Source organism: Vanessa atalanta, chromosome 29 (genome assembly GCF_905147765.1).
Source record: "Vanessa atalanta chromosome 29, ilVanAtal1.2, whole genome shotgun sequence".
Classification (NCBI taxonomy): Eukaryota; Metazoa; Arthropoda; class Insecta; order Lepidoptera; family Nymphalidae; genus Vanessa; species Vanessa atalanta.
In genome coordinates this window covers 4,730,750-4,758,360 of record NC_061899.1, presented here as the reverse complement: position 1 = coordinate 4,758,360, position 27,611 = coordinate 4,730,750, and the positions used below count along the sequence as shown (strand labels likewise).

The window sequence follows — 27,611 nt, the reverse complement described above, 5'->3', positions numbered from 1 at the left end:
GTAAAAAATTCATTTAAAAAATAAGGTTTCAACATTTGTGCGCCATATTTAGACGAGTGACTTGCAGTTTACATTAAAATGAAATCAAAACAAAACATGTCATAGATTTCGAAATTCCTAACAAGTCTTTTGAATAAACGCGAAGTTACGCGGGCGACACACTAGTTTTATCATAACGCACCAACTTCAACTTATAAATAATACTAGTCTATATGAGACGGTACACGGACATTTTTAACATTTTACTTGGTAGGGCTCTGTGCTAGTCCGTCTGGGTAGGTACCACCCACTCATAGATATTCTATCGCCAAACAGCAGTACCCAGTATTGATGTGTGTCCGGTTCGAAGGTTGAGTGAGCTAGTGACTACTGGCACAAGGGATATGGCATCTTAATTCCCAAGGCTAGTGGCATATTTTTTACACCGCCATTATCTATGGCCGGTGGTGACTTACCAACAGGTGGCCCATTTGCTAGTCCGCCTTCCTATATCATAAAAAAAACAGCAGACATACAAAATAATGTATAATGTATACAAGACAAAATGGCAACCCAATAAAAAAAAAACATATCTGGGCATTGAAAAAAAATGTAATTAAATACAAATACTTAGACTTACGGAAGTCGTATGTTATGTTCATCGTCGTTTTACTCCGTCGACATTTCAATAATTTATTTCGACTTTTTCGACGAAACGTTGGACATAAAAATAGATACGGCAATGCAATCCAGACTAAACATTACGCATTCGAAAATAATAATAGAATTACTATTAATATTGTTATTACAAATACTAGATACGTGTGTCTTATTTTATTCTATTGTCGCTCCGCGTGGTTACCCTCAACTAGAACATTCAATTGTAAAATTTAAACGAAGTGTTAAGGAGCATGTGTGTGCTGTTACTACAAAACTAATGACTTCTTAGATGCATTGCACACTTTTGGAAGTAGGTGATCGCCTCAAGGCTATTTCAAATAACGATTTTGTTTTTTTATGTAAACATTATTTTAATTTATGACATTAAAAAAATCTCGTTGAGTTTATTTTGCTGGTTCTTCCGAGGTGTTGATTTCCGAACCGGTGGTAGGTTTTTAACTATCAATAAGCAAGTGTAACGCTTCTATATTGTACTAAGATTATTGTCTATGATTTTGGCTCGTATGCGGTGACGGGTTACGGCATGACAGTACTAAGACGTAATGGTCTTCCTGCCGTTTTCAAGACCCTCGTGTGCGAATGGCGCGTAAATCATATACTTGGTTGTTACATAATATATATTGAAGACGGTCATTAATAAAGTCTCTAAACAGCAAGGAACCCAACTAACAGTCCCGAGTGTTTTCGCGCCAAAATCCGATAGAGGGACGCCATTAAATGCCGGACACTGGCAATAGGTTATTTTCGGTAGTGAAAAAAATATATGAAATTTGATAAAAAATAAAATATATGTAGATATATACTTAAATATATAAATATATATTGATCTGAATCATAAAAGCGCATTATTAATTTTACATTCTTACATTAACAGCCTGTAAATTTCCCACTGCTGGGCTAAAGCCTCCTCTCCCTTTGAGGAGAAGGTTTGGAGCTTACGCTGCTCCAATGCGGGTTTGTGGAATACACATGTGGCAGAATTTCGTTGAAATTAGACACATGCAGGTTTCCTCACGATGTTTTCCTTCACCGCCGAGCACGAGATGAATTATAAACACAAATTAAGCTCAAGAAAATTCAGTGTGCCTGAGGCTTGAACCCGAAATCATCGGTTAAGATGCACGCGATCTAACCACTGGGCTATCTCGGCTATACATGCATCTCGGTTTATTTATTACAAATTGCAATTGTGAAAGTTTAGATTTACGAGTGGGTTTTATCGTAATGGTGAAAAAGATGAAATTACTATGTTAAACATAATGTAATAATTATGTTATTAATAATAAGTAGATTATTCTTATTTTATTGTAATTAATTATTTGAATGCAATTAAAAACAATTTTTTTATAACGCCGAGGACGTAGAACTCTCACGTGCAATTTTGTTCACCTTTATATGCAGTGATTCAACGTGAGAATTTTCAAGACATGATTCGTATAGTTCTGCATTTCGGTAAACATATCTTTGCTTTGTTTACGAAAACAGCATTGATATATTTCCTGTTCAACATCGATGTTTTTTTTTTTTTAATTTTATTCAAACAAAGAACTTCATTCGAATTCATCCAATTTGTGAAGAAAATTAAACTTGTATTACTTGCACAGATAAATAAAAATTGTTACGTTTTATATTGTACGCTGTTTTATCTGTAATATTTTTAATAGTGTCTAAGTAAAGGTGTCTGTTTCCGGTAACGTTTTTAAATACAAAGACGAAGGCTGAACAAAGAAATGTCTAATTTTGTTTATTTCTTTATTCTTGGATAAAATTTTCATTTCCCATAAGTGAAAAAATAGATTACATATGAATATTCTGAACTGTTGCCAGATTTTTTAGTACGTTTTGCATGAATATAACGTATTTAAAGATTAAGGTTATTTATTTGAATATGTAAAATGTATTCAACGTTTGTCTTCCCTTTATTTTGTTTTATGTTTTTACAAATTTTCTGAATCTTAATTGATTGCCCGAGAGAAACAATTAATCGAGATATAAGAACTATACTTTAACACGAGAGATCACTATTTCCTCTCTATTTCTTATACCAGTTGAAGTCTTCACGGGTTTTTTAGGCTAATGAGCTATTTGGTCAGTGGTCACCAGCGTTGCAGAACTATAGTTTGATCATCGAAAACAATTCAGGATATCGATAGTACTATCGATAGTATCGTAATGATCAATACTATCGATACTCAGTAAGCAATACTATTGGTAGTAGCGATACTATTGCTACTATCGATAGTATCGATAGGTTTGGACTATCGATAGTTTAGGTTAAAAGTAATACTATCGATAGTATTGCTCATGGGGAGCTATCGATACTATCGATACTATCTCTAACACCTTAACAATCAATAGTCTATCGATAGTGGACTATCGATATGCAACACTAGTGGTCACCACCGCCCACTATAAGATATATTAACCAATCCTTACATCGCAAATGCACCTTAGGAATAAAGATGTTATCGTCTCATGTGCCTAAATACACTAGTTCATCTTTCAAACCCGAAACACACACACACACCCGGTAAAGATTGTTGCTTCTCGGTAAAATTAAAAATACATGATGATTTCGTAATACAACCTTAGAATTGTACAAAGTCGTATTAACTATAAGTAAACCTTATCCCCAATTAATGGTATATTTTCTAATGTAAAGTAAATGTAAACTAAAATTATAAAGAGGTAAAAGTTTGTGTGTATGTAGGGGGTAATCTTCGAAAATAATGGTCCAATTCTAAAAATGTTGTAACCGGTAGATATCTACATTATTCCTGAGTGCTATACGAGTTGACTTGTTGACTTCCAGTATATTATATAACATACATATATAATTGTATTTAACTAACATGAATGTATTTTTAAATGTTGAAAAAGAGTAACTACTGAGTTTCTTGCCGATTCTTCTCGGTAGAATCTGCATTCCGAACCGGTGGTAGCTTCACTTAATATAGTTTGTTAAGTGATGATTCAAAAGTGCTTGTAAAAGCTTATTTGAATAAAGTGTATTTTGATTTTGATCGATTATATTTGTATAATGTCATTTTCTTTATTAATAAACTGCACTCAAAGCCGGGGCGGGTCGCTAGTAATTTATGTATAAAAAAAAAGATGTATAACAAGTACTATTCCTATGAAATAAACGTTTTTTATAAAATCCAAACAATTTCCGATAGATCTGATATTTACATAATAATAATAAACGAGCGAAAATTACATAAAAACTTCGTAAGTCCGCCATTTGCAAATATTATGTAAACAATTCGTTAAGCGAGTCGTCTACGATCGTCAGAAAAATTCAATGTTATTGAATTGGGTCCAATGATTCCGGTATAATAAATTTAATTTAAATCTTAGAGTACTCAGCGTTAATATTCTTGCAAGTTTTTTTTTTTTAATTGAGTAGTGGACTCTTGATTTTTTATTATATTATTGTTTGTGATTTTAGTTTTTTAGGTTATAATTTGAATTATTTTATAATCGAGTGTTTGTACATTGTGTAGATATATAAAAACGAAACTATTGTCTATTATCAAATAAGAAGTTAGGATATAATTTTGATAAATTATCTTATATATAGGTAGCGTAAGCCGATTTTTTCACAGTGATTATGGAATGATGGCTGCAAATAAAAAATCCGTATGGTCACATTTTGAAGAGCTCCAGCCGTAGATGAGCAGAAAATTAAAGAGGATTCATCATTGCAATTTACTAAATTGTTATAATTTAACATATAATTAATTTTAGAGAGCGGAAAAAAGTTACTGACCGGTTAGAGATCGGTACTACGTCTGTATAAGAAAAAAAAAAAACATAAACATTCTAACTAAAATAATGTAAACTATTTGATAGCAAAAATTTCATTTAAAAGAGATTACATCATTTTGACGCGAAATGTAGACGAGTGACTTGCAGTTCACAATGAAATGAAATCAAAACTAAACCTATCATAGTCTTCGAAATTCCTAAATATCTTTTGAATAAACGCAACGTTACACGGGAGACCCACTGGTATTATTGTAGCAATGCCCTATTATAAGGAATTACTAATATTCCTAATTATCCTTCCAATTGAGCTTAAAGCTTGTGTATGGAGTGGGGACGATGGCCCAAAGATCGATTTTGGAACTTTTTACATCACTTGGCGGCCCTTATACCATCAGGATATATGTCCGTCTGCCTGCGTATTTGTTGATTAACGGGCAGGATATATAAAAAAAATAATTGTACTTCACTGACATACTCTATAATTAAAATGGTGGAAAAGAGTAACTACTGAGTTTCTTGTCGATTCTCCTCGGTAGAATTTACTTTTCAAACTGAAAGCTTTACAAGTAACAAGTAGGCTCATAAAAATTGCTTTCATGAGCCTACTTGAATAAAGAATAATTTGATTTTTTTTTACAACAACAACACCCGTCTACAAGCAGTGTTCTGACGTTCTTATGGGCACCAAGAAAGATTCTTAAGAGACTTCTTGGTTCCACCCCAATGGTCTCAGATTACTATTTTTATTTTATTACCTAAGTTAAAACGGGTCTGACTAATGGGATCCTGCAGCCTCTTCGATCCGTGCAGATGACATGGCAATGGTTTTAGTGTATAGGAATCTCATATAACTCGGTTCCCCCTCAAGATCCCGGGAACATTTTCATATCTGAACATTTTCCACAGCGTGAAAAAAAGGGAATCTGTTGACTAACGTAGGCGCGCCCTGACACGATAAGATATTATCGGCGTATATTAGCAGCAGCATTGAGCGAGAGATGTGATACCCCTTTCTGAAGGGCTCAACTGCCTGAAAGAAATAAATAAAAAAGGGCCTAATGGTAACGTAAACAATGGTACAAAAACTTCAACTCAAATTCCTTTATTCAATATACAAGCATTACACTTTCTTATTGATGGTCAAATTAAACACTACCACCGGTTCGGAAAAAGGAACACCCTGACCTGAGAAGAACCGGCGAAAGAAACTCAGCGGGTCTTTTTTTTTGTCAAATTAATTATATACATAATTGTATATAAATAGAAACAGCCAGGAGGCGATCATTTCATTCCCAAGGTGTGCTATCAACCATAAACTCACTAATTGTATAATAACCTTTCGCAGATAAGCGTTCCTTAACATTTTTTTTTAAATATGGCAACAGAAGCATTTTGAACGCTTTCTGGGATCCTGTTGTAGAACCGTATATATTGCCCCACAAGAGTTACTGACTCTATGCAGTCGTGTAACACCAATATCAGAAAGCGAATCATAACATTTCGACATATTAAAATCAAATCTATTATTAAAAAAATTTGTTTTCTTCGCTCTAACAAAACTGTTGGAGCAATAAAAATATTTTCGATATTTCACACCCATTTAACCGGCTGCAAAGAATTCGGTGCAGTTTCGTCTCAGGTTACACAATTATAATTAACTGATCCGCATTTACACTAATTTAGAGTAAATGCCAGTGATTGCCAAACATTTAAATACCATACCCAATATTTATAAAATGAATTAATTATGTATACATCGAAATTAAAATTAGCTGTAGTACAAATCGCGACCGCGTGGAATGGGGGCAAGAATGCTAACAGCATTTCCGCGTTTACGATTCTCTGGACGAAAAATTGTTCAATTTTCGACGTTATACAGAAATGTCATTACACTATTATTCCAAGGTCCAATGTTTTCAAGTGCACAAATTTATAATTAGGATTTTAGCACAAATGTTGGCGCCAGCTGATTCTAATACAGCTTCTATGATATGAGGTCGGAGGCTGAAGTGTCCTGAGCCGAGATGAGCCAGCGGTAAGAACGGGTTCAAAGCCAGACAAGCACAACTGAATTTTCATGTGCTTAATTTGTGTTTCTAATACATCTTGTCGCCAATAAGAAAACTTCGTGAACTTTATATTAAGACCCTAAGAAATTATGATTACAAAATATTAAAAATAAGCAATTATTATCATATTAAATATGAACACGTACTAAAATTATATATCGGGGGTAGGTAACCATCGTGAAGAAAACTGCACGTGTCGGATGAATATTAGTGTTTTGGAGTAGCATTCTTTCTCAAAAAGGACAGAACGCTTTAGACCAGTAGTTGGAAATTAACTTTAACTTTAACGTATAATGCTTCACTGTCGATTCATAAATTTAAATCGTTTGAAAAAAACAAATATTAATAAACAAGGCATATTATTCAACACAAGATATAATCACAAGATGATAAAAAAGCGTGGAGCTAATACTTATTGACTTTTAGGCAGGATATATAACATACATATATAATTGTATTTAACTAACAGGACTGTATTTTCAGATGTTAAAAAAGAGGGTACTGAGTTTCTTGCCGGTTCTTCTCGGTAGAATCTATATTCCGAACCGGTGGTTTTAGCTTTACCTAATATAGTTTGTTAAATGACGATTCAGAAGTCCTTATAAAAGCCTACTTGAATACAGTATATTTTGATTTTCATAAACTTTTATTGTAATAAGCTGACATAATTTGACTGACTGACTGAGTTTCTTCTCGGTTGAATCTAAATACCGAAATGGTGGTAATTTTTTCAAGAGTAGCTTACGAATAGCTTCCGAACCTTTGGTAGATGTTACAAAAAAAATGAGAATATGTTTAATTTTTATTTTTATTAAACGATAAATAACATATTTACAATAAACTTTGGGTGCCGCTGCACGGTTCGGTATCTCACCGCCATATTGGATGTCCGCCAAATGTCAAAAGTGGTGTGCGACGTACTACTGGAAACGAACGATTCGCTATTTCAGTCTGTAATGTACGACACATAAAGGCTTTTATTGCGCAGATATAAAACCGAAAGTACTCCATTCGAAAAGTAAATTATCACGATTTGGTAATTATAGAATGATCTATAAGAACTGTGAAAAATAATACCAATTGGATTTAAGTTTTCATCGAAACTATTTACGATATTTACCTGTACTGCTGGGCCTTAAGAGCTGGTTGAATATAAACGTGACAGATTTCGTCTGAGGTTAACACTTAAACATTGCGTCCAACTTATTCAAACCTGTAACGCAACAATAACATACTTGTGAACAATCATCTAGAACTATTTACTCAAGAAGACGCAACCGTCCACGTTAAATCTTCGTTTTATTATTCTACAAAATAAGCTAATTTGTCTTTAATCCGAGTCTTACGCACACTAATACATAATTTAATACATAACCAATCTGTTGGGAACTAAAATGTTATGTCCCTTGTGCCTGTAGTTACACTGGTTCACTCACCTTTCAATCCGGAATACAATAATACTAAATGTTTCTATTTGGCGGTAGAATATTGGAGTGGATATTTCCATACCAGAGGGACTTGCACTAAACACCAGCAAAGGGAACACTCACATTTTTGATAAACAGCCTATTTAAAAATTTAGTTTTGCCAATATAACCAGAGTCTAATTATGCCTGTTCTTGCGAAAATTATCAAACCATCCTATATTATATATAAATCAAAATTAATAATAGTTACCTATTGTAAAAATTTTTGCATTGTTTCTGTAAGGTAGTTTTTCTGTTGAATCGTTATCCCATCATCGTTAAATTAAGACAAGACGTTAATAACTTTTAAATGTTTTAACAGTATTACTCAAAGGTCCAAGAGTTTCAATAGCAAATGGTATAAATATTAAATTTGGAGTTAGAAATGAATATTTTTACGCATTAATTCGCTTCAATCTCGCTAGGGCTCCCAAGTAATCTAATTTAAATAAAACTACCATCCATAAGCAATCAAAAACAACTTTGGACAACAAATTAATTTAAATCAACTGGCAACGTCAATAAAACGCTCGATCGCCTTTTTCAAAGCATTGCTGTGGTTGTTTTTATTTCCGGTGGTAGATTCTTGGCTACCAAAACGCGGTATCACTTTATGTCGGATAAAGAATTTTGATTTCATTTTAGCAGTCCAACTGTTGCCCAGTAGTAATAAAATTAAAATATACACGATTCGAGTAGACTCTTGAAAATACATTAAAATAATTTACGAAATCTACCTCACTCATAACTCTTGACACTGTCGTTGTTAAAAAACATAATACATTTATACGAATTGTATATTAATGATTAGTTTTGTTAGTATAGGCCAGTGGTTCTTAAACGGTGGTCCGCGGACCAATGGTGGTCCCTGATAGCACAATTCGGTTGCTGTTGTCTGCGAAGCCATAGGAAAACAATTAAATATGTGACAAACCGTTGACACAGCGTCGCGTTACACGAGGAGCTCTACGAGTGAAGACGACACGGCACTAATCCAAGGATACACAAATCAGTAATGATAATACAATCACGATAATCGCACTATAATATATGACATTTAATCTTTCTAATGTTCAATTTCTTTTTTTCTTATGTTTTAATAGTTGTTTGTTTTATTTATATATATAGTACTAGCTGTGCCCGCAACTTCGTGCGTATGTTTGAATTTAATTTATTTGAATATTGTAGCGTGATTTTATTTTTATTCTATATATAATTCTGAAATAAAAGAAGCCTAAGTTACTACTTATTACATCCGCTATCTGCCAGTGAAAGACCTTTCGAAATCGGTTCAGCCGTTCCAGAGATTAGCCGGAACAAACAGACAGAGAGACAGACAACAATTGTAAAAAATGTTATTTTGGTATATGTACCGTGTATACATACATATGCATTTAGTAAAAATGGTTTTTTTCGATATTATAAACAGACACTCCAATTTTATTATATGTAAAGATATATAATTTTAATTTACTGTATTCACTTTCTAAAAGCACGTGGTCGATGGGAATACAAAAAAAAATGCCAAATGGCCCTTTATCACTGAAAGTTTATGAACCACTGGTCTAGTCGCTAAGACTCGTTTAACTAAAGTTGAAGCCCGGGTAGGTACAATCCATTCGGTATTGTTCCGGCTTAGTGAGTGAGTGAGGCAGCGTAACCATTGTTATGTCCGTACGTTTGTAACGTTTGTTTATTTTAGTAACAGTGGTTTATTATTAGAAATATTATCCTTTCTTAATAGTAACAGAACGTCTGTCACGTTTAAAAATAGAATAATCTGTAGCTTGGAACGCAATGAAAAAATTAACGACTTCACAGAGGTTGTTAAACTGATGATAAATAAGTTTTTAGTATCTTTAATAGGGCTTAAAACGTCTTACGCGAACAAATTCAAGTCACTAATAATTCAGAAACGTCCGAAAGAAAATTGTGGTAATTTATTTTTGTGCTGACCCTAGTCGGTGCGTATCAATAATTTCTTTAGGATAGTTTGGGAGACTTGCAACTGGACCGCCTGATGGTAAGTCACCATCAGCCTATAGAAATTGCCACATAGTCTACGCGTTGATATACCAAGGCGTGTTATACTTTATGTAGTGCGAATATCTTCAAGTTTATTTATTATTGAGCTGATATTGCCTAGAACTCGTTAATCCGTACAGATGATCGCTAGTAAAAACCCAGGTAAGCATTATTGAATTTAGTTTTTGTTATAATTCATCTCATCACGGCGATGAAGGAACTGTTGGACAAAAATCTGCCCAATGCATATTTCTAAAAGCCGAGATGGCCCAGTGGTTAGAACGCGTGCATCTTAACCGATGATTTCGGGTTCAAGCCCATGAAAGCACCATTGAATTTTCATGTGCTTAATTTGTGTTTATAATTAATCTCGTGCTCGGTGGTGAAGGAAACCTGCATGTGTCTAATTTCAACGAAATTCTGCCACATGTGTATTGTACACAAACCCGCATTGGAGCAGCGTGGTGGAATATGCTCCAAACCTTCTTCTCAATAGGGAGAGTTTTCTCTCACCCAGCAGTGGGTAATTTACAGGCTGTTAATGTGTAAAAAAAAATCTCTAAAAGGAAATCTTAGTCCAGGAGCCCACCTTTTTATTTTAGATGACGGAAATGTCGTAAGTAATATTGAGGCTACCGTTGTTGCTACCTGAATATTTGTGTAAATCGAGTTCCCAGTAAATGAGCTTGCCAACTGAATACGGGAAAAAACTACTAGCGTTTTTGCGTAATTGCTATAAATAAAATCGCGTCGAAGAATTAGTGACAGTCATGTTTTAGCTATTATTTTATAGAATAGTTAGGCGGTTCGAATGGTCCGTGATGGTAAATGATTATCATTAATAGTGACATAACGAATATTAACAATTCCTTAGATATTGCGTCATAAACTTTGAGAACTAATCTATGTCCCTTCTGCCTGTAGTTCTAAAAAACACTTTTTTAATTCCAAATCAAATAAGACGAAGAAAACGATTATAAGGAAACTTCTATTATTTTTTGGATATATAAGTACGTTTTTCCATCATTTCCTTTATCAGATCTATTCAATGCTTCATTAAATTATACTTCGACGCGAAGCTGATGTACTTATTAATGGAGAATCGATGGATCCAGTAGTGTCAACTAAATTTCTTGGCCTTTATGTTGATGTCAATAAACGGATTGTCGGTAATCTTAACTCCGCATACATTTTTAACTTTGCCGTTTCATAGATTCAAGTCATTTGTAAAAAAAATACATTGGTAAAGAAGGCATATTATTCGATACAAGATTATATAGATGATAAAAAAGCGTGGAGTTAATGCTTGTTGACTTCCAGGCAGGAGACGTAGCATACATATATATTTAACTAACATGCCTATTTTTAGATGTTGAAAAAGAGTAACTACTGAGTTTCATGCCGGTTCTTCTCGGTAGAATCTACATTCCGAACCGGTGGTAGCTTAACTTTAAATAGTTTGTTAAATGACGATTCAAAAGTGCTTGTAAAAGCCTACTTGAATAAAGTATATTTTGATTTCATTTGCGGCATTTGCGGTCATCAAATTTAAACCTTTTGCGGACGTTGATACGGCTCGCTCAGTATATGTATGTCTTGTGGTATTATGTTCATGGTTGATACCACATCTTGAGAATGATGCGATCGCTTAAATATTTCTTTGTTATATTTTAATATATGCTAACAATCACAAAATTAAAAAAAATTTGAGTTTCTTTCGCCTGTTCTTCTCAGGTCAGGGTATTCTCTTCCGAAATGATGTTAGTGTTTAATTTGCCAATCAATAAGTAAGTGTAATGCTTCTATATTGTATAAAGGAAATTAGATTTAATTTTGGTCATCACGCGGGCGGATAACAGCCAGTGTTCCTAGTTATAACTGTTCTTATTTTTTTTTCGTGAAGAGGCAAAGGTCCACCCAGTAGGGCTGACTGATATTTTACTGTATTCATATTTGACGATTCATGATCCAGGAAGTGTTTTTATTTTTGTATATGTGTTTATATTGCTTGTCAAAGTCGGAAATGTGTCGGAGAGGGCATTACACGGATGAGGTCAATGTGTCAGTGACATGTTCCACTGAAGATTCGCTCTCATTCCCAAGGGAACGCGCTGTCATGTCAGTGTTGCCAACATTTCGAACAAAGAAATTTTTCGATTTAACGTAAAAATCTTACGGATTACACATCAAGGTTTGTTTACTGTAAGATATCTGTCCTAAAATGGACATGAAAATTTATACTCAATTTTTATCCAACTAGCTAATCCTCATGACTTTGCACGGGTTGGATAATAAACACAGAATGATTATATCGAAGGACAATTATACGAAGAAACATCAATAAAGATATTATATATCCGTGGTCGAGTGTGTACACCGCATTTTCATGGGTACGCTACTCTGAGGTCCCGGGTTCGATTACCGGCCGAATCGATGTAGAAAAAGTTCATTAGTTATGTTGTCTTGGGTCTGGGTGTTTGTGGTACCGTCGTTACTTCTGATTTTCCATAACACAAGTGCTTTAGCTACTTACATTGGGATTAGAGTAATGTACGTGATGTTGTCCAATATTTATTTATTTATATATCTTCATCAAGAGTCGTCACAGTCGAAAATGAGTCATAGGTTTTCTAAAGATATTTTTTATTATTTGGGACAGATCTCGGCAAATATTGAAATATAGTGTATATAATTGAATATAATGAAACTAATGTTCATTTCATTGTTTCCGTTTTATTCCATTCCCGCTTCGACTTCGTACGGGTAAAATTCGTGCAGTTTCCCCTCCGATTTGAAGTTTAATTGCCATAAAAATCCCTTCTTAGTGAGCGTCTACATCGGAAAAGGAGTAATTATATTGAATTTCAAGTCAATCGAACCCATAATTGCGGAGATCTCGTGACGAATGATTTCGCTTATTTATTTTCTGAAAACCTCCAATTATCTGCTCATTTTCCTTAATATTCTTTCAGTGGGAACTTTCGAAGATGTATTTAAAAAGAGGGATTAATTTTTAGGGGTTCGTACCCAAAGGGTACCTATTTAGTACCTATTATTAAAACTCCGCTGTCCCTTCTGTCTTTCACCAGGATATATCTCATAAACCGTGATAATTAGACGCTTGAAGTTCACGGATTATATATTTCTGTTGCCGCTGTAACAACAAATACTATAAACATAGTAAAATAAATATTTAAGTGGGGCTCCCATACAACATACATCATTTCGCCGTTTTATAGATAAAATGCTAAAGAACCCTAGAGTACATTGTTTACATTTTAAATTGTTTTCCCACGAGACCCGTAACCACTTACGATGACTTCAAGGGTAATCATATTTCTCAGATATATATTTTGATTGTTAATCAAAGGTTTCCGATTTTATACATTGGAAAGTTACAAATTCGTATAAAACTATATTAATAACTCTCCACCTGAAGAGTTACGATATTTATTACAACACTGATAGACGTTCAACAGTGAAGTTACCTTCAACGTTATTCGAGTGTGAATACACGAAAATATATATAGGTCAAAGCCAGAACACCTGTATAATGCAGTCATATTGCACGATGGCTAGCACGCTGTATAAACAAACTATGTTTACACTATAACCATATTATTATGGGTGAATCAGTCTTTAGTCTAATTTGGTGTAGATGACGTATTTTCTTTTGGTGTTCGAATACATACATATGCACTAGCAGCCTGTAAATTTCCCACTGCTGGGCTAAAGGCCTCATCTCCCTTTGAGGAGGTTTGGAGCATATTCCAGCACGCTGCTCCAATGCGGGTTGGCGGAATACACATGTGGCAGAATTTCGTTAAAATTAGACACATACACATGCAGGTTTCCTCACGTTGTTTTCCTTCACCGCCGAGCACGAGATGAATAATAAACACAAATTAAGCACATGAAAATTCAGTGGTGCCTGCCTGAGTTTTTATATTGAAGTTTCTTTCCGTGATTTGATAAAGGACTTTGCAAGTTACCACAGCCACTAATATATTTTCGTCTGACTGTTTGTCCGGGATAATCTTCAAATTGGAAATATTTTACATACATATTTGTTTTAATTACAACTGCTGCCTAATACATAATTAATAAGTTACAATAAAATCTGCGAACTGAACGATAACTTTTTTTCTTGAATTCAAACGCGGATGAAGTCGCGGGCACAGCTATACCTATAGTAATGTAATGAATACAATATACTTACGTAATATCTATCCCCGACCATTGCTCTAGGAAAACGACTAGTCACCTGGAATTTAATGTCGATGACCGGTGAAATTGCCTAGCTAAATAGGTCAGCTGTTTGAGTCATTGTTGCCAGAATATTAGGATGGGGGGTTCGTGTTTCTGCGTTCGTTTCTGTTCTCACGTGATGTGAGTTTTCTTGGTATACTTAGGCTTAGTATCATAATTATATATTAGGGATGCTATGGATATATCCCCCATATAAGCGGATTGGCGGGTAGACTGAGTTCAGCGGCATTTGCGGTCAAAAAAATTAGATTATTTACCGATATTGATACGGCTCGCCTAGTTTATTTCAGTTAATTTCACAGTAAAATGTCCTACAGTATTATGCTTTGGGGTAACGCAGCCGCTATCCATACTATATTTGTGCTGCAGAAGAGGGCTATTCGCGCAATCTATAACCTAGGAGCCAAGGAATCATTAAGGTATAAATTTAAAGAATTTCTGTAATGTTTTGGATGTACGGAAAAATATTAATGTTTTTATGAGAAAATGTGATTCTCTTAACATTGGTACAAGGATCAAACACAATCTTGTTACTCCTGTTACTCGACTGCATAGAGTCAGTAACTCTTTTGTGAGGCAATGTATACGCTTCTACAACAGGATCCCAGAAAGCGTTCAAAATGCTTCTGTTGCGAAATTTAAAAAAATTGGTAAGGAACGCTTGTGTGCGAAAGGTTACTATTAATGAGTTTATGTTTGATAGCACACCTTGGGAATGAAACGATCGCCTCCTGGCTGTTGTTATTTTCTATTCATATACAATTATGTATATAATTAATTTTACGAAAAAAAAAGACCCGCTGAGTTTCTTTCGCCGGTTCTTCTCAGGTCAGGGTGTTCCTTTTTCCGAACCGGTGGTAGTGTTTAATTTGACCATCAATAGGAAAGTGTAATGCTTCTATATTGAATAAAGGAATTTGAGTTTGAGTTTTGAGTACATATATTTGGGATTTTATATTAATTTAAATATATTTCCAGTAGGACAACCAACGGTATATAAAATATCACATGAAAAAAAATACATTTAAAATTTTCCAACTCGCGGAGCAGCATGGTTGAATATGCTCCTGAGCTTCCCCTCAAAGGGGGAAGTGGGAAATTTAAAGGCTGTAGATGTGTGTATGTGTGTGTGGTTATTTAGTAATTGTAAAGGTGTAAATTAAAAGGTAACAGTTTGATTTAATTTATAGGCTGTTCTTTGGTTGGCTGTTTAAGTAAATTCTCTTTAAGTATAACACTATGCAAAATGAAATTATAATAAAAAATTTTGAAATCGAATTCGGTTTAAAAGGTCTACATTACAGATCCCATGGTGAGCAATTTGTCGATGTATTGGATGTTACCATTAACCACCGGCACGCTATCGTTTGAAATCCTAAAATAATTTTTTTTCTTGCTATTGACAAGACGCCGTGTGACCTTGTTACATTTAGTTCCTTGACAGATGTCAGAACTGTCAAACTGTCACGGTTCTATTATTGTATCTTTGGGTCGTGTCATTAGCACCTATTTGGAACAATGATCAGTTCTGACCGTTTTCGACTACGATTTTTCTCGAGGAAAGCCGGCCAATTTTTATAGAACGCAGGTGTTTGAGCAAACACATGTGGGTTTTAATCCCTCGCTCAAATAATCCGATACGATCACAGAGTCTCTAGGTACAGGACTAACAGCTTTAGGTACTTTTCTAGTTCTTTAGCTAGGAAGTAGCTTTAGGTACTTCGAGCCGAAGGTAAACTCTGACAATTTCCAAACTCCAAACTGTTATTGGGAAGTTCGTATTAAATCATAGTATTTTTTATAGGATCAACCCACAATCTGACCACCGAGATTTCTAGTTCATTTGCGAAGTTAATTTACTCTTTACTTTATAAGAAACAAGATCGGGATTTGGGATGAACAAATATATTCGATATTGACTGATGGTTAGTCAACGTCGCCCATAGTTTCAGTATATAATATTGTCATGTTTATTTTATTATTCAAACCATAAGAAGAAAAAAGACAACATTTGACAGCAAATTGACGCGACATCATTGGTCGAGAGCTTGATTAATCTATGATATTCTATGGATTTGCGAAAAAATGTCATTTTTGGAAAATTTGGAAGTAAAATTAAAGTGAAAATAAGTAGTTAAGTGTAATAGTGTTGTATTATAAATAAAGATATATTAATCATAAACTCTTAATAGTGCACAATATAGCTGAGTAATTAGCGAATCGCATGAAATACGTAAATCTAAGGTTTGTTTATCTTTTTTCCTACTTCAATTGGAATAGGCATAACTGTTACTACGCAGTTTCACTCGCTCTAAATTTAAACTATTGTCGTGACGAGTAAATTAAAAGTTATTGTATTTACCATTCGTCATTTCTTCGTGATCTCAACGCTCAGTAAATACCGAACATAATATTAAGAGGATAATCTCGTACGTTATGCTAGAACTACGATTAATGTCGATACAAACATTGTTCAACGTAATGTCGGTAAAAATAGCCGGAATGTTTTCGTGTTTACATAAGAGTATACGCGAATACTGTTCGACTGTTTTAGAAAATTCTTCGTTTTTACACTGACAGATTAGTGATGTGAGTTCTATGTAATACTGGCGATCCGCCCCGGCTTCTATTCAATACTGATGCTGAGTTTACTATAGAATATTTTTAATAAACAACGTTCACAGCTTTTTTGTCATTAAACAATACAAATATGTATACCTTACATTTTAAATCTGTAATATCTTCGAAAACATTCATTTAAATTACATGTTGTAAAGAAGTTCGTGATTAACCAGTAAGTGGTATTTCACTTTTCTATATAATATATATACTTAGATTAGTAAAACGTAGTATTGTCTATGTCTATATCTTATTGTCTTTGATTATTCAAATGTTGGAAAAGACTAACTATCGAGTTTCTTGTCGAATCTACATTACCAACCGGTGATAGTTTTACGTTTAATACAATTTTGAAAAATGACGTTTCAGAGGTGCTTGTAAAAGCCTACTTGAATAAATTATATGTTGACTTTGACAGTACTCCAAAAGGCTACGTTAGGGTTAAACTATACCGGGGGACTCTGTCGTATGTTACGACATATAGTGTTTGTAGAAACTAAACAAGATCAAAATCTCAATTGTAATCATCACTCATCAGATATTCTACCGCAAAATAACAACAGTATACATACATACATACATACAGTAACAAACAGTACTCAGTATTGTTGTGTTCCGGTTTGAGGGGTGAGTGAGCCAGTGTAACTACAGGCACAAGTGACATAACATCTTAGCTCTCAAGGTTGGTGGCGCATTGGCGATGTAAGAAATGGTTAATATTTTTTACAGCGTCATTGTTTATGGTGGTGTTTATTGTGGACGGTGGTGACCACATACCAACCAATGACGTAAAAAAGAGAAAAAATATGGACAGACTGGCTGAATACCCAGACTAGTCTATGAAACCAGAAATCCATGTCAATACAATTTCATCAAGGGCGACAATTGGCACTCATTCCAAGTCAAAGAAGTTCTTCAAGATTCCAAGTCTAATAAAAATGTTGAGGTGATCACAGAAATTCGATAAATACAAAATGAAGTAAATAAAATGAAATCATAGAGTTTCATTTCTAAATAAATAAATATATATAATATATTTATTTTAAAATATTTGTAGGCAAATGGTACACCTGATGGTAAGTGGTCACCGCCTCAGAGAAATTAGCGCTGTAAGAAATATTAAACATTCCTTACGTTGACAATTTACTACGAACCTTGATCAATCAAAATCCATCATTCAAGTAGGCTCATAATCACTTCGAAACAGTCATTTTAAGCATCTGTATTAAACGTAACGTTATCACCGGTTCGGAATGTAGATTCTACCGAAAATAACCGGCAAGAAACATTTGTAATACTGTTAAAATATTATGTCCCTTGTGTCTGTAGTTACACTCGCTTAATAACACTTTAAATCTGAACACGACAGTACTAAGTATTACTGTTTTGGCAGGATATCTGATGTGTGGGATGGATAGAGCCGAGATGGCCCAGTGGTTAGAACGCATGGCACCACTGAATTTTTATGTGCTTAATTTGTGTTTATAATTCGTCTCGTGATCGACGTTGAAGAAAAACATCATGAAACCTGCATGTGTCTAATTTCAACGAAATTCCGCCACATGTGTATTCCACCAACCCGCATTGGAGCAGGCTCCAAGCCTTCTTCTCAAAGGGAGAGGAGGCCAGGAGGAGTCCAGCATTGGGAAATTTACAGGCTGGTAATGATCTGATGTGTGGGCGGTACCAACCAAGAGTACTTAGTATTCTTGTAATTGTCTTAATATATAGCAACGAAATACATAGCATACTCGCCACGCAAACATAGTTAGAAGGCGGCGGACAGACCACGGTAAAAGAGAGCTACTGCTTACCATCACGGCATACGGAACGGTACCCCCCAGGAACAATTAAAAACAAATGAATTGACAAGCAGAACCGCAATCTACAACTCGTATACAAGTTACTTAAATATTTCTGTTCTAAAATTGTAACCCGATGATAGACAAACAGCTCTGAATAATTTTAAATCGATTATCTCTATATATACACTTGTATATATTATATATGTAATTATATATTGTTTTATTATTGCTCGGTTGCATTGTTGGCTATTTAAGACTTTTTAAAAATAGGACTTGGACTGTATACTGTGGATCGTGTTAAACTAACCGCATTCCGCCGTTTCATCCGCGTTCAATTTGGTGTCATACGCTTGATGAGAACACGTCTATCGCTTTGATTATTTTGACGTCTAGTTAGACTGTCAAATAGTGACCAACAGTTGGCTACCCCACACGCACACACGAACAGCGCACACTCGTAAAGTAGTCGACATTTGGCGAGTGTCAAGCGGAGCTGAAACACACACAAAGATAATAAAGTTGGCTCATTTGTTGTAGTTCTTTTGTAGTGTGACACTCTATTTAAATCTGTCAAAGCTGAGAACGCGTCGAAAAATTATTAGCCAACGGTTAACCACTAAATATTAATAAAGTAGTATGTAATTTGGCGAATGTCAAGCGTTGCTGTCACTCACACTAATATGATAAAGTTGGCCCATTTGTTTTAGTTCTTTTGTAATGTATACAAAATGTGTCGAAAAAATTTTGGCCAACAGTTGACTCCTAAATACATTAGTAAATAAGTATGACATTTGACGAGTGTCAAGCGTAGCACGCACACTAATACGCACGTATGTTATGCGGAGGAACGAGGACCATGTTGTAAGGAAGGTATTGAGCATGGATGTGGATGGATATAGAGGAATGGGACCGAAGAAACTATGGATGGATTGTGTGAAAGAAGATATGGCTGGAAAGAATGTTTCTTGTGAGATGACGTCTGACGGAGAAGTATGGAAGAAGAAGACATGCTGCGCCGACCCCAAGTAAAATTGGGATAAGGGCAGGAGGATGATGACCAGGTTTCCATTTGTCAGAATATTTAATTTAGTTTTATAATAAAAAAAATATAAGCTCGAAGATATTATGTATCTAGGTATATACAACCTCATATATGAGGCATTGGCACACTGACTACCCTTAAAAAAAAAATTATTCAATATAGAAGCATTACACTTGCTCATTGATAGTCAAAAATCTACCACTGGTTCGGAAATAAGCTCGGACCTGAGAAGAACTTGCGAGAGAAACTCAACAGTTTTTTTTTAACGTTTTCATACAACAATAAATAATATATTTTCGTTATTTGCAACAGCCTGGAGATGATCTTTAATTCCCAAGGTCATTAATATCATCACCTAAGAAGTCATTAGTTTTGTAACAGCCTTTAGCACACAAACGTTTAAACTTTTTAACAATTGAATATATTTGAAAGTTTTCTGGGATCCTGTTGTAAAGACTTTTACATTGTCCTACAAAACAGTTAATAATCCTGTGCTGCGATGAGAAAATTAAATAAAATTCACGAGATCGGTTAACGTGTTCTTCCAACAAGATTACAGCAATAGACTTTATGAAATTTATCGGTAGATTAATCAATCTATGGCAATTGAACGGATTGTAGTGTGACACTCTATTTAAAAGAAAGATGTCTAACCTAACCTAACCTACCATCTGATAAGGTTTGTTATAGTTAGCTAAGCTTAAACTATGCAACTGATCATTTTGAAAATTTACAAAAACGACGTCGAAAAGGACAAAGGAACACCTGCGTCCCCTTCACATAGACAAGACCTCAGGTGGAAACTAGTATTTTATATTCTAAATTCTTATTAGGACATGAGGATCATCCTCAGAAAAATCTATGGACGTTACTTTATGCAAACGAACGGCTTACAGAAAATAATTCCGTTTTACAAAATTAAAACCACTTAAAGTGTCACCATAATATCAATCAAGGTACAAAATCATTTGGCTTAATTTTGGCATGCTTAAATAAATTGGCATCATCATTTCCTTGCTAATCGCGAACGAATATCTTGGCTGGCAATTACATTGCTCTTATACGTCACTAATATCATAATTGGGTTAGTGGGGAGCTTTGAAATATCAATCTGTATTGATGTTTGCTCTCGTGTTTTGAGCCATCTATCTTCAGGTCGATGGCCTTCTGAAAATAGCGATAATCAGGCCAAAACTTGGCGTCGCCTTGCATTTTGTGTATCAGGTGAAACAAAACTAATTACATGGGACTATTTTCGTTCTTTACAATGGCTGTTGACTCTTGTGGAATAATTGTTTCTTTTTATTATCATATATTCAATAGCTCTGGAAAATGGGTCACGAGATCTGTGGGTATCTATTCCACTCTTAGGCATTAGAACTGTAAGAATTATTAACCTTCGTTATATTTAAATGTATAGCTACCACTGTTTTGGAATGTATGGTAAGTGGTCACCACCCCCAATAGACAATGGCGCTGTAAGAAATATTAACCATTCCTTACATCACCAATGCGTCACCAACCTTTGGAACTAAGGTATTATGACCCTTGTGTATATAGTTACAAAAGCTCACCCACCGTTGACACCAGAACACAACAATACTAATTGCTGTTTGGCGGTTGAATTGATGAGTGGTACCTACCCAGACGAGATTTCACAGAGCTCTACAAAATACAGGTTTTTAATCATTATTGGAATTCATTATATTATTTATCTTAGATTTTCAAACAAATCAAAAACATTTTAGTAACGGTTTTCCTCATGGCATAAAAAAAAATGCGCTCTTGAAATTTCAAATATTATTGTATTAAGATAGTAGATAGCTGATAATGTTTTGTTTATTAGATTGATCAGTCACTATCAACTTGTCTCCGCCAGCGGTTTTGACTGCGTTTTGAGGGGGCAGGTATTAGGTACCCCATATTATTTTCAATTTGACAAGGAGTATGCCAAATGTTATGACAATTGATTAATTAGTTAAGGTATGAAAGTGTTACAAACGAACTGTTTCTAGTGTTTATAATATTAGTGACGGTTGACTCACAAGAGTTTGTTTGTTTGTATGAACGGGCTTATCTCTGAAACTACCAGTCTTATTTGTAAAGAGTTTGCGTTAAATATTCCATTTATTGAGGAAGGATTAGTAGTATATGTCATACTAGTATTCGCTCGCGTAATAGTGAGGGAGGGGGGTAAGTTGCGGCCGTAATATATGTCCGTTAGGGTTAAAGCTTGCTTCGTAAGAAATTTCATCAAATTCGGTTTAATGGTTTGGCCGTGACGTAACAGATAGTTACTTTCGCATTTATAATATTTGTATAGATAACCTAAAGTGATTAGGACTTAGAAGCTGTAATTGCACTAAGTTAATCCGAACCGTATGTACGCGTTTTATAGGGCAACAAGACAATTCTAAGAAATTTCGGATTTTTCGGAAAATGTACGGATTCTTGCAATGATCCTCAAAATAGTTCGGACGTTTGTGGGAATCTTTCTCAGGCTCCTATTATCTCGCCCTAGAATTGTCGCGTAGTGTAGATTGATTTGACTTATACAGTTATCCATCGACATACATATATGTGTATTATACGTGTGTGTAATATATATATATTTGGTGATAAATATGATAAACTTACTTCAATAAAAACTCAATTTCAAAATCAAAAAGCAAATGTTTTACAAAAAGATCTTAAGTCACCTGTTCGTCAAACCTGTGTGTGCATGTATCTATGTGTAATATATTTTTAATAATAATAGATTTAGTTAAACAAATGTGAGGATGACATCTCTGTTAAAGATTCTTGACTCTAAATTTAAATGAGGATACACATCGCTCTATATTAGTTCAAGAGTGAATTTCAGTTTTACACCTCACGCCCCAGTTAACACACATAAACAATACATTTTGAACACCAGAAATAGAACGCAAAACCAACGACAGATTGACGGACGGCTCGCATTAATGTGAGAGTGTATTTATTATGATTTTTTTCTAACGTTTTAATTCGAGAGCAATGTCCTCGAGAGTTATATCGTTGAATCATGTCAATGAGTACGCAGTAAAGTCGTGTACCAGTGGCGTAGCATAGGTCACGAGCACCCGGTGCGGATTCCAAATTTGCCGCCCTCTTATTTTTGCAATCCATTATAAAAAAAATATAAATAAATAATAGTTATTGAGAAAGCTTGCGCTTGCATCACCCATGCATAGAATCTGCATAGGTACCTGGGTATTTGGTAACAACAAAAGAAATGACGATAAAAACACTGAAAGAAATTAACTTTTTTTTCTCTAACTGCCACCTCCGCAGCGCTGCCCCCGGTGCGGACCCGACCCTACGAACCCCCCCCCCCCCCCCCGCTACGCCAGTGTCGTGTATCATAACATCTGCCCGTTCTGACTCCGCGTTAGTTACGGGTGCCATAAGTTAAATCACGTTAAATTATGAGCTGGTGAATCTGTGAAGCGTAGCTCTGAAACACACTGAAATTGGTATGACATTATTATAGTTTATACTCTACAGCATTCAGGAATAAAGTAGCTTAGTATCAGAGAAAACATTTAGAATCTTATCGTAATTATAATTATAGATTACATATCAATTTAAAGAGGGTTGCTACACTTCCAAGATCATATGAAGTGTCAATTTCATAATATCCTTTAACAAGTAAGCGGTTTATAGTTTCAAAACTTCCCAAAAACATTTTGGAATTTTACAATATTCGAATGTTCTCCGTGTTTAAATGTTAAAGCGTGTATCACTGTACATTGTCCCACTAAAGAGTTACTAACCCTGTGTAGTCGGGTGCCAGAGGTTATAAGATTCCGTCATAAATAAAATCTATGAACGTCACAATTTTAAGAAAAGAATGATTGTTTTCACGAATATATACGATTGCTCAATTGTTTGAACGCGTTAATTATAAGCGATTTTCGTGGGTTCAAACCCAACCACTGAATGTTCATGTACGTATAGTTTATATATTATTATTTGACGACCTCCGTGGTCGAGTAGTGTGTACACCGGTTTTCATGGGTACGCCACTCCGAGGTCCCGGGTTCGATTCCCGGCCGAGTCGATCTAGAAAAAGTTCATTAGTTTTCTAAGTTGTCTTGGGTGTCTGGGTGTTTGTGGTACCGTCGTTACTTCTGATTTTTCATAACACAAGTGCTGTAGCTACTTAAATTGGGATCAGAGTAATGTATGTGATGTTGTCCAATATTTATTTATTTATTATTTATATAAGGAAAACATCATGAGGAAACGTGCATGTGTCAGATAAAAAATTGCCATTTGCTTATGCCACCAATGGCCAATGAAGCAACGTGATGGATAAAGCTCTAAACGCTGTTTACAAAAAGAGTAAATGCATTAACCCAGCAGTGGCAGCTCGCTGTTTTTAGCGTGACAACGCTAGTGTTGTGTATATTTTCCTAAAATAGAATGCCATAATATTATACCAAGAAATAAAAGAATATTACTAATAAATATTTCATATGTCAAATAATTCATCTAAAATTATATCGAATCATAAAAAATTGTCATCGTCACGCAAGCGCTGACGTGAACCATCAAAATTGATCGCTGTTCAAAGAAAAACCTATAAATAAACATAAAAACCAAGAATTTCGTTAATGAAAATATTTATCTTATTATTATAACTAGCGACCAGCCCGGCTTCGCACGGGTGCAATGCTTATACTGAATATACCACTGCTCTCACTAAATATACTACAGAATGTCTTACAACGTTCACAGTTTTTCAGTCATTAGACAATACAAACCGCTACGTCCCTGCGTTTTAAACCTGTAATATCTTTGAAAATATTCATTTAAATTACATATTGTAAAAAGCCATATTGATCTACATTAAATGCACATTAATGTACTTAATTGGATTAATGCTGTATTGCTTAAAATCGCTTTGAAATTAAGCAATTATTTCTCGTAAAAAGTAAAGGATTAAAAAATGCTTATTGTGGGTGATCCCTAAGAGATAGTCATATAATATTACGGACTTTTTTGAAGAGCTTTTTAAGGTGTATAACTCTGTTGTACAGTATTTTGATCTATCTCATAGGGTTCAGCCAGCGTTTGCGATGTAAGCGCAAAAAATGTGTTTATTTACGACCAATCTTTAGAAACCTCTAAAGTTGTCAGTGTTTCTCTACTATATTGTGCATTTTTTATACATTTAAACCTTCTTCTTGAATCAATCTATCTATTAAAAAAAACCGCATCAAAATCCGTTGTGTAATTTTAAAGATCTAAGCATACACAGGGACAGACAGCGGAAAGAGACTTTGTTTTATACTATGTAATGATAATATAAGCAATGAATTATATACCAAACGCGCCTGGCATACATAAGGAAGGAGAGGCTTGATGATATGACAGACTTAGGCACAGCATCAGAAAAAAAATCCCTCCAAATCTTCACTTCAAATAATATCTATAAGAAAATTGGAGTGTCTGTTTATAATATTAAAATAACCGCCTTTTACTAAATGCATGTATACATGGTACATATACCTAAATAACATTTTTTACAATTTTTGTCTGTCTGTCTGTCAGTTTGTTCCGGCTAATCTCTGGAACGGCAGGACCGATTTTGACAGGACTTTCACTGGCAGATAGCTGATGTAATAAGGAGTAACTTAGGCTACTTTTATTTTAGAATAGAAAATCACGCTTTTTTATTAAATACAAGCGCGCACGAAGTCGATGGCACAGCTAGTTTTATAATATAAATCTTATTTACCAAACACATATTAGCACAGATAACGCTGATCAAACACAAAAAGATTTGAATAGAGAATCTCTTTAAATACATCTTGCTGATATTTTAAACAAGTCGTTACTTAAATTTATCATAAATCATATTTAATTACAAGATTAATTATCAAAACATGTGAGATTTTATAAATAAACATTAAGCGCATCAAATCTAATAATTTCTTGTGATATTAGTGAATGTTTCATGTGATATTTCAATGCTTAAAACCTCCTCTCCATATCAGAGCTGATTCCTCCGACATGTTCCTCTTTGTGTGGCCATAAAAGTATCTGAATCCAATAAATTGGTGTTAGGACTTAGCCAGTCTGGGTAGGTATCACCCACACATCAGATATTCTACCGCCAAACAGCAATACCCAGTGCTGAATTCAAAGTTAGTGCCGCGAAGTTAAAGATATTTTGGAACGAATGTCTTTACGTGGCTTACAGTAGAGTCCACTGGTAGAAATCGACACGACTCATTCTGACAGGGTGGATCTGGTGAGGGCTACATACCATGATTCCTGATGTGAAACATTAACATTAAGAAACTTGGTGTAATTGTCTAAAAACCTTTGTTAAATGTGTTATTTGCCTCCACTGATGACAGGAGGGCTGGTTCATATTCACCCAGAAGCTGAATCTTGTCATTCCATGCAATTGTAATTTGCATAGTCTGTTTATTTTTTATTTGTATATACTTAAGACTTAATGTTAATAATTGCTGTGTACATAAACAAATGTATGTTACACGGAAATAATCCGAGAGTAACAAGATACAACAATAATCCAGAAGTACATAAATAACAAAGTGCATTGCACTAAAATTTGAGATTTTGGAATAAGGGCATATCCCATCTGTTTTTTTGGAATGAGGAACCTCTTCTTGTTTACGAGCTTTTAATAAAGAATTGGGACAATTATTTCTGTATTGACATTAAAATATACAACATACGTTTTTGTGATTTGCTTGTTCATCGCATGTTTTTAAAATATATGTTACCAGTTGTTATTTGAGAAGAGTCGAGATGGCCCAGTGGTTAGAACGCGTGCATCTTAACCGATGATTTCGCGTTCGAACCCAGGCAGGCACCACTGAAATTTTATGAGCTTAATTTGTGTTTATAATTCATCTCGTGCTCGGCGGTGAAGGAAAACATCGTGAGGAAACCTCCATGTGTCTAATTTCAACGAAATTCTGCCACATGTGTATTCCGCCAACCCGCATTGGAGCAGCGTGGTGGAATATGCTTCAAACCTTCTCCTCAAAGGAGAGGAGGCCTTTATCCCAGCAGTGGGACATTTGCGGGCTGCTAATGAATGAATTATGTTATTTGAGATTTTATTTCACCCTGGCTTCATAAACAATTGATCTATTTAGTTGTCCCTCTATTTATATTTGAAAAAAAAAATGCCTAATCATGATGATTTGATATTATTTAATGTTGTACGAACTAATTGCACTTAAAGATAAATTCACGATAACGATGTACGATTACATTAAAGGAAAACGACCAAAAAATTCGTCATACTATTGATATATATGAGATTTGTGTTTCATTATACTTTTATGATATCAATTGAATCTTTTAATACATTTGTATCGTCAAAATCGGAGGTATCATAATAATTGTCTTATATTTTTTTAAATATACGCTAAATCTAAAACAAAAAGTCTTTACTGAATATAGTTTTGTAAATGACGTTTCTAAAATTCTACTTGGATAAAGCATATTTTGTTTTTTTTTTGGTTAACTTAGTTCAATCTATTCTAAAGAAGAATCTTTTTTTTTCCTAATATTAAATAGGTTGGCCAACAGGCAAATGAGGAATGCCACCCAATGGTTAATAATTACCACCACCTACAGACATTGATGTCGTAAGAAACATTAACCATACCTTACACCGTTAACGTGTCACCAATCTTGGGAACTAAGTTTCCTGTACGAGTTATAACGTTGGCCACATAACACTTTGTTTTACTGTTTGGCGGTAGAATACCTATTTGATGAGTGGGTGGTAAATATGTGAGTTTGCACACAGCCCTATCGACTATTATGTTATTATTATTAATTACTTTTTTGTCCCATTTGCTCTAGAAATACT

The 27,611-nt window shown here is 34.6% G+C and overlaps 1 protein-coding gene across 7 annotated transcripts in view; it reads right to left on the bottom strand.

Moving 5' to 3' along the window:
• Positions 1 to 27,611, bottom strand: part of LOC125074978 (tau-tubulin kinase homolog Asator) — a 76,321-nt gene that overhangs the window by 45,646 nt on the left and 3,064 nt on the right. The gene's annotated exons all lie outside the window — the stretch shown is intronic.